Here is a 10,040-nt window from a genome sequence, read left to right as displayed (position 1 = left end):
CCTGCACATCAGCAGGAGAGGACTCTTTAAAGTGGAGACACTACATACTGATATACACCTGAACATCAGCAGGAGAGGACTCTTTAAAGTAGAGACACTACATACTGATATACACCTGAACATCAGCAGGAGAGGACTCTTTAAAGTAGTGACACTACATACTGATAGACACCTGAACATCAGCAGGAGAGGACTCTTTAAAGTAGAGACACTACATACTGATATACACCTGAACATCAGCAGGAGAGGACTCTTTAAAGTAGAGACACTACATACTGATATACACCTGAACATCAGCAGGAGAGGACTCTTTAAAGTAGAGACACTACATGCTGATATACACCTGAACATCAGCAGGAGAGGACTCTTTAAAGTAGAGACACTACATACTGATATACACCTGAACATCAGCAGGAGAGGACTCTTTAAAGTAGAGACACTTCATACTGATATGAACCTGAAAATGTGCATAATATGTCCTCTTTAAATTAGCTCTGAGCCCTCTCCTAATTGTCTTTTCACATTTTGAGGTAGGCATGTCTACAATCATAATTAGCAAAGCTATTACTGCGTCATCAAACCTCAAAACAAAAAACTCAAAAATGTAAGTCTGGTGAAAATGTCAACCGTATCCGTCAGATTTCTGGCACGAAAAATGAGTTCTCATAGAGATATAGTTACAATCTGTTTTAAGCGAGACATCATCTGACTAAATGACATTTCCAAAGTCTGGATCATCTCTGGAATCATTGCATATTTGCCCCGAAATGGATACATAGATTTTTCTCTCCGTATAGTTATTTATACACTGATTATTTATCCGGCCGGTGAGAACTCGGTGACAGCAGCATTCCCTCGGAGATCAAGGGTGGCGTCTGAAAGCCTGCGTCGAAACTTAAAGAAAGCAAACATCTTCAGACATCAGGGGGGCCTCCACGTCTTAACTTGAAGTCGTACGTCAGATCTCATTACACTCAGGCCTCATCTCCGATATTAACTTTTGAATCACGTATAATACGCTGGGGACCGAGGCGACACGTTATTTAAATATTTTTTGAAATCCAGTCAGACATGGAGATGTGAGGTTCAATGAAACGAGGTTAGTTAGAAGCAAATTGAGACAATAGGACAATAAAGTCTTGTTGTGTTGGGTTAACCCTTCTATTGTCTTCGTTTCCCCCCTACTTTGGAGTTCGCGGTCAAATTTGACCGGTCCTGTTTTAACTGCGATTACATTAACACAAAAACCATTAATCATCACCAAATTTCCTTTCACACCCTTTCAAACTGTAAATATTGTATCAGACTACTGGTATACATGAAAAACTGCAGTAAATAGACACTGTTTTGTACATGATCTGTTTGTGTTTGATTGGGGAAAAATCGATCTGTGTGCTGATGTAGAAACTGCATGGTCTTATTGTTATCTTGGTTTTATGGAGATCATTGATAGACATGCACCCCTGCGTACATTTAGAGTAAAGGGACGAGACAATCCTTGGTTTCCTGCTGAACTGTCCAGTCTCCTTCATGAGAGAAACAAGGCCTGGGCAAAGGCTAGGCAATCAGGCTCAGAGGTAGAATGGCTGCGTTTTAGGCAGCTAAGAAATAGATTCACTTCAAATGTCAAAAGTGCAAAGTCAAAGTACTATTTGTCAGTTACCACAGAAAACCTAAATAATCCTAGGAAATTCTGGAAAGCCATAAAATCGATATCCACCAGTGAGATCCGTAATGAGCTACCTCCGTGCCTTACCACAGCATCTGGCTCTATATCGGACAGGGCCACTATGCTAAATTGCTTTAATGAGCATTTTGTGTCCTGTGGCTCTCTGTTTCATTCTGTTTCTAACTCTGCTTCTGTGAACACCACAATCCGTTACTCTGAACAACGTGGTCTGGAAAACCCTTTCAGTTTTACTCCTTTTACTGTCAATGTTGTTCATGAAGCTTTAACCAAGCTAGATCCTAAAAAGCCGGCTGGCCCGGACAACGTAGAACCTTTCTTTTTAAAGATAGCTGCAGATTTTATTGCTCTTCCTCTCACTACTCTTTTTAACCTCTCCCTCAGCACAAATGCAATTCCAAAAGTATGGAAGTCAGCTTATGTCTTGCCTTTACTGAAAGGAGGGGAGGCAACTATTTTAAATAACTATAGGCCAATCTCTAAATTGTCAGTTCTGGCAAAGGTGCTCGAACGCCTAGTGAGTGAACAGGTAAAGGAGTTTTTATGTAAAAATGACATCCTGTCTAAACATCAGTCAGGCTTCAGAAACAACACAGCACCATCACTGCGACAATGAAAGACCGCACCTACAGGGTTACTTGGAGAGGGTCCGAGTCCGACCCTTGTCAATTAACTACAGCGGTCCCTCAGGGCTCTGTTCTTGGTCCCCTCCTCTTCTCCTTGTACACAAACTCGCTCGGATCTGTCATTAGCCTGCATGGTTTTTCATACCACTGCTACGCTGACGACACCCAATTAATTCTGTCCTTTCCCCGCTCAGAGACCCAGGTCGTCGCACGCATCTCTGCTTGTCTAGCTGACATCTCTCAGTGGATGTCCGCTCATCACCTCAAGCTCAACCTTGACAAGACTGAACTGCTTTTCCTTCCGGGAAAAGATTGTCCCACTCTTGACCTGACTATCAACATCGGCCCCTCTGTTGTTTCCCGACACAGACTGCAAGGAATCTGGGTGTTATCCTAGATAACAACCTGTCGTTTACTGCAAACATCGCTGCTACAACCCGTTGCTGCAGATACACGCTTTACAGCATCAGGAGGATACGTCCCCAGCTGACCCAGAAAGCCACGCAGGTTCTGGTCCAGGCTCTCGTCATCTCACGCCTAGACTACTGCAACTCCCTCCTGGCTGGTCTACCTGCATGTGCCATCCGACCTCTGCAGCTCATCCAGAATGCAGCGAATCGTCTGGTCTTCAACCTTCCTAAATTCTCCCACACCACTCCGCTCCTCCGCTCACTTCACTGGCTTCCGGTAACTGCTAGAATCCACTTCAAGACAATGGTACTTGCGTACCATGCTGCGTATGGATCTGGCCCTTCCTACATCCAGGACATGGTTAAACCGTACACCCCAGCACGTGCACTCCGCTCTGCATCAACCAAACGACTCGCTGCACCCTCGCTGCGAGGGGGACCCAAGTTCCCATCAGCAGAAACACGTGGGTTTGCTATCCTGGCTCCAAAATGGTGGAATGAGCTCCCATTGACATCAGGACAGCAGAAAGCTTACACACCTTCCGGCGCAGACTGAAAACTCATCTCTTTCGACTCCACTTCGAGCGATAGAACTATTAACAAAGCACTTATATACTAATAAAGGACTGGCTTATCTAAAGCCAGTTGAGGAGCACTTGAAATGTTTTGCTCTATGAAACCTGATGTACTTTATGATTCTGTTTTCTTCAAGTTTGTATTTTGTTGGTCGAACGCAGTTATTGTAAGTCGCTTTGGATAGAAGCGTCAGCGAAATGCAATGTAATGTAATGTAATGAAAGTGGTGAATGACATTACGAGTATTTTAGACAATAAGCAGAGTTGTGCAGCTCTATTTATTGACCTTTCCAAAGCGTTTGATACCGTCGATCATCGCATCTTAAAGCAGAGGCTACTCAGTATTGGCATATCCAGCCATGCAGTGGGTGGTTTGTGAACTACCTCTCTGAAAGGTCCCAATGTGTTCACTGTGATGGGCTGTCTTCTGAGTGGTTGAACATTGCTAATGGTGAAAATGTGGATGAAGCTACTTTACATTTTTGATGCAGATGATACCGTGATGTACTGTGCAGGTCCCTCCATTCAGGAGGCTGGTGTTAAATTACAGGCTGTTTTTAACATTATTCAGACTCAGCTCTCTGAACTAAAGCTTCTTTTAAATGTTGATAAAACCAAGGTAATGCTTTTTTCAAAAGCAAAAAAAGCGAGGCAAAGTGACGTCATCCCCATTCAAAGTCAATGGGCAGAGAAGCGTTAAAAGCGGTGGAAGATTCGTCTAAAGCTGCTGTGTGGACGTACCGTTATGGCAGTGGTTCCCAACCTGGGGGGGGGCGCCAAAGATCGAAGGGGGGGCGCCAGGCCTCAGATGATTTGAGGCCAAATATCATATTTAGAGTGGTTCTACAATGAGCAACAAGCTGAATGTAAACCTTGGACCCTTCTCTGTATTTCTGCTGCCTCCTTTAAAACTGAACAGCTCTTCCACTGAGATACTGCACATCTTTTTTTTTCTCACATAGCAGTTATTTTTTTGGTTTTTATTTTAGTTTTCAGTTTAAATGTATTCTTTCAATATATTTGTCTTTAATTCATTTGTGTTTATTTTATTATAATTTTTTTTATTGTATAATATTTATAATAATGTTCTAAATAGCTCATACACCAAATGCGTGTGTGTAAACCTACTTGGCGTTAAAACTTTTGATGTCGAACAGTATCCTCGTCTTCCATTAACCTCCAGCCGTGAGCTGTTATTATGCAGAGGATGGAGGCAGCCAGCAAACATCACTGAAGCACACACACCTGCAGCATCACATCAATGAATGCCTAACTCCGGACGCATCAGAGGAAGTCATTAAGTTGCTGCTTTTTGGATAGTCGCGCCAAAAATGGTTCCCAAGTGTATTCACTCCTACAAAGAACTGTACTCACCTTCTCTGATTGGCTGGCAGCTCTACAGAATGGATTCTGGTGGTGTGTACCCCGTAATACCCCAACATAATCAACACAATGCCAATCCACTCAAATCTGACACTTTATATGATCGGAAGGACGGCAGACTTTGAGAGTATCAGAGGGCCAACCTTCCCATGAGGAGGTTACAAAGACAAACATTTCAGTTTCACAGCACGCCTCAGTAACTCTGTGAGAAACCCCCCCTTTCTCCTCCTCCCTCGCCTTTTTCTTTGGCGTCATGAACTTTGAGAGCCCTGGGAGAATCAGGGGGAACGGGAGGAGAGGAGAGAAGGGAGGTTTAGATAAAGGAGTGGCAGGGTGGGCAGCTCGGAGAATGCAGAAATCGACTTCTTAAACAGATGCAGTAATTCCATTTCCAACCCCTTAAACGTGGTATGCAGGGGGCCGGTGTGTAACCCTACACCCACTATCGCCAGTTGGTGGACGGCAGAGGTGGGAAGTAGTGGAGTACAAATACTTTCTTACTGTACTTAAGTACATTTTCTTGGTATCAGTACTTTACTCCACTACTTATTTTTCTGACTACTTTTTACTTTTACTGATTACGTGTTGAACCCAAATACCTGTACTTTCTACTTCTTACATGTTGAACTCAAATACCTGTACTTTCTACTTCTCACATGTTGAACACAAATACCTGTACTTTCTACTTCTTACATGTTGAACACAAATACCTGTACTTTCTACTTCTTACATGTTGAACACAAATACCTGTACTTTCTACTTCTTACATGTTGAACACAAATACCTGTACTTTCTACTTCTTACATGTTGAACACAAATACCTGTACTTTCTACTTCTTACATGTTGAACACAAATACCTGTACTTTCTACTTCTTACATGTTGAACTCAAATACCTGTACTTTCTACTTCTTACATGTTGAACACAAATACCTGTACTTTCTACTTCTTACATGTTGAACTCAAATACTTGTACTTTCTACTTCTCTCATTTCCCAAACAGCTGGTTCCTTTAGTCTGAATGTGTGTTGGTGCGTGATCATTATTCTTTAGAGTCACTGCGTGCCTATTGATTTGAACACGATCCGTGTATCCATCACTTCCTGGTCTTCTCTAAAGAAGAGGGACCAATGGAAACGTTGTCATGTTGCCGTTGTTCAGCATGGAAACATTCATTAGCTAACAATGACTATATTGTTCTATTAATATAAAGGGAGGTCAGGTACTCTTTAAAACAGCTGGGAGTTATGGGTACTTTTTACTGAAGTACATTTCAAAGCCTTTACTTTTACTTGAGTAAAGAAGTTTAGTCAGTACTTCTACTTTCACCAGAGTATCTTTAAACAAGAGTATCTGTACTTCTACTTGAGTAACGGATGTGTGTGCTATCTCCTTGTTAATCAATACGGGTTCCACTCTGTAGGACAGCCATTGGTGTAACCGATGCTCTGCTATTCGGAGGAGGAGGAGGAGGAGGAGGAGGAGGAGGAGGAGGAGGAGGAGGAGGAGGAGGAGGAGGAGGAGGAGGCGGCGGCACCTGTTTTCCTCCTCTCACCTGCGCTTCACAGCTCGGCTGGCCCAGCGTGAGGCTTCTGGATCGAGCCCAAACTGTCTGTACGAGCATGGGAATGTTGGAGGGGGGTCATTCCTCCATGAGACAAAAATCCTTCCACCTGTTGTGACAAAATATTGGCTGGTAATGAAAGTAAAACGACATGATGGGTTGGAAGTAACACAAGGCAAGATTTGTATGTAAAGATCAACCAAAGTTACAAATGTGTCACTGAGGAATTGCTGGAAATACTGCAGTAAAGTCAAAATGATATCAATGTTGATCAGGACTAACGGAACAGGCTTCCTACTGATATAATCAGGACAGCAACAAGTCTAAAGATCTTCTGTCGCAAACTGAAAACCCACCTGATTCACTTGCACCTTGGACATTAGATAACAATGCAATAGCACCTGCACTTACAATGGTTGTACTTTTATAGTTGTTCTGAGCTTGAGTTGTTAAGGTTTATTGCACCTAGTGTAAATATCCTTCGATAAAGGCGTCAGCTAAATGCAATGTAATGTAATGTACTACTACATCAACTAAAATGTACAATACCTCCTTCCATTAAGAACCATTGGATCACAAAGTCACTTGTAGATGTATCTTAAAATAGTGACATCTACAAACTGGTGAAGTGCAGGTGTCATGTTAAGCTGTAAAAATTATACAAAACAATTTATTTCCCCCAACTGCTTGCAGAGATTTAGAGAAAACAGTGTGAACAGGTTCCTTTGGTGCATTAAGCCTGGAGCCACACGAGGACGATAACGCAAACGGACCGCACTCGTTATCAAAAAGTTCTCCCGTCGACACGCAACAGGCACCGGAAACGCGTCCGTTCACACGAGACTGCTGGAAAGCGCTGGAGGCGCTGTAGTACATATGCCAGGCCTGTAAGTGGCGCTGTAGTCCTGCCACAAAAGCAGCGAAGAAGACTTCCCGCGCATGGTTGCCCTTCTGGTTATTCTCCACTGTGGACGCTCTGGCTCTTTTTCTCTCTCCCAGAGGCAAGCGTGTGCTCCTGCTGTAGATCTCTCCGGTAGTCCACCAGCAGATGAGAAACACCCACTTCCAAGGGCAACCTGATCTCACCAGAATGCGTGACTCCACCACGACTCCTTAACACCACAATGCTGGTGGAGTCACGAACTTTGTTACATTTACGTGTCGGCACCACGCAAACAACCCCTATGTAAAGTGAATGAGGCTCCTTTGTCGTGGTGCACACATGCATTTCTACAACGTCCTGCAGTGAGCTTTTATTCTATACAACGTTTTTTAAATCTACTGTATAGTTTGTAGTAACTCACGGGAGGCTTCTTTTATTTTATTTGTATTCATAATTATTTGAATTTTTCGTCAGAATGTAAAAATTACATTAGTTACGAATTTTTGTTCTCAAAAAACTGCATTGTGTGTAATGCAACTGTGATTTTTATTAAATTAGTTAGGCCAGATAGATTGTTCCCTTTAGTTAACGTTATTTAAAAGATAAAGATCATGTCCCCTCTATTGGTATACGAGCGTCCATTCCCATTGGATAACGGAGAATTGTACACCCGGAAGTAAGTATTCTCCTTACTGTCGATTGATTTTACAGTGATATCTGCACTACTCATCGACTAAAAAACACCAAATTGTCCTTGTTAATTACACAATATTGATTGGTTTGAATTGTGGGCAATGCTTTTGTATTTTCCCCCTTCGATTCGGAGAAACAAATGTTTTTTCTGAGTTTTAGGATTCTGGTGTACTTTTCTGTGTATCGGCTTCAGCTTGAATTACCTGGTTTTGAGAGGTTTTTGAAATTAATCTTCATAGTTTTCGAAAGGTTGATAATTTGCCCTTGAAGTTGACAGATCCCTGGTTTAATCTCAGACTGTCAAAGCACTTTTGAACTCACTTTCCATGAGAGGGAACTGTAAGCTCGAGAATAACCTGGCGTGTACATAAAGGAGGAACGAAATGAGAGATGCCTTTGAGGATTTCCTTGTATGTTTGATTGTGGAGACTTGGAGATTAATGTGTGACTTGTGGGGGCTTTTCAAATAAAACTACCCTGGCTTGACTTGACAAGAAAACCCAACCACACACGTTTGTGTTTGATGCGGGTTGGAAGATACAAATGGTATTGTTTTAAAATAGTTCAGCCAAATGACTCATATGTGCCCTATAGGAGACATTGCATGCTGAGAAGTTACAGGACAGTATCTTAACTGGTGATTATCAGCTTACCCAAGACCCTCAAAATCATAGTTTCACACTTCACCCCACCCAGCTATAGGACCCCACACTGAGGCGAAACAAGCATCCTTTAGCAAATAGTGGAGGTCGGGGTTAATGAGTTCCGATAAATCCTGAGCATTGGAAACCCGTCTGACAACAGTCTCCATTTGAAGCTGATAAATCCAATAAGAAGTGCGAATGACTTTAATTAGTGCTATCACAATGCTGTATCTGCCCATGTTAGCTTATTTTCTTTAGGCTGAGCTCTCTCGCGCACACACACACACACACACACACACACACACACACACACACACACACACACACACACACACACACACACACACACTCATTACTGTACTGTTTGTGTGGCTCAGTGGTGCATCGCCGTAATCGCCGGCCCAGCATGCCGCGAGTGAAACATTGGCACCAGCGTTAAGACAAACAGCCCCTCCTCCATTTAGCCCGAGACGACCCCCCGCTGTGGGCTAATAAGACCACATTAACCTCCCTTACCACACACACACACACACACACACACACACACACACACACACACACACACACACGTCCTCGCTCTGTTTCTCTTGCATGCAGCAGGCATGCAGACATATTTGCAAACTGTCACACAAAAGCAATTTGACACGTTTCCTCTCATTCTTTCGCACGTGTATTCAACTCTGAGGCCACGCCCATTCACACACCCTGTCCGATTCAGGGGACACTGGAAGTCCATCACTGAGCTGAAGTATGAATGACGGACAATATCAGTCTGGAGCTCCCTTGTGGCTTTCGGAACAATGTGTTCATGAATAATAATAATAATAATAATAATAATAATAATAATAATAATAATAATAATAATAATAATAATTGATGCATTTCACAAAACTAGGCAGAACACTGGATCACCATGTCACAGCCAAAAGATGTGTCTCCCAGAAGTGAGTTGAATCCTCACTACAGTGGAAATGTGGCTCAAAATAGAACTGGTTGGAAAGAAACACACTTTAATAATAATAATAATAATAATAATAATAGTGCAAGATTTATTTCTGCATATTTACTGCCATTGTGTTGAGAGCTTTGAATAATTTACTCTCTGACCTAAATGCATTCCTGTTTTTAAATATGTTTAAACAAATATATAAACCATCAGAACAACTACAAAAGAGAGGACAGGTGAACTTTCAAATCACATATGTATTATATTTAGCACTTCAGAGCATTTTTTCATAGAAAATGTTTTTACTTCAAGTAGACACACGCTGCAGTATTCTGCAGTTCACCTGAGGACACATGTTGTCGTCCAGACGGAGGGATGTGTCCCTGCAGCGAGCATGCAGAGATGTAATGATGTATTATCATGTATATGATGAACACCTGTGAGGACAGGTCTTGTCAAATTCATAATATAATCATATATAATATAATATATTTCAATCATTTCAAACATGTACATAAGAAATATGAGCAGATAGAAGAAGAGATGAGATACACTTTGGGTAAAGAATGACATCCAGTTGAGAGTAAACCACCAAGATAAGGAACCATCATATTCTTTCAGGCAAGCAT

Source organism: Pseudochaenichthys georgianus, chromosome 17 (assembly GCF_902827115.2).
Source record: "Pseudochaenichthys georgianus chromosome 17, fPseGeo1.2, whole genome shotgun sequence".
NCBI lineage: Eukaryota > Metazoa > Chordata > Actinopteri > Perciformes > Channichthyidae > Pseudochaenichthys > Pseudochaenichthys georgianus.
This window is presented reverse-complemented; position numbering follows the sequence as displayed.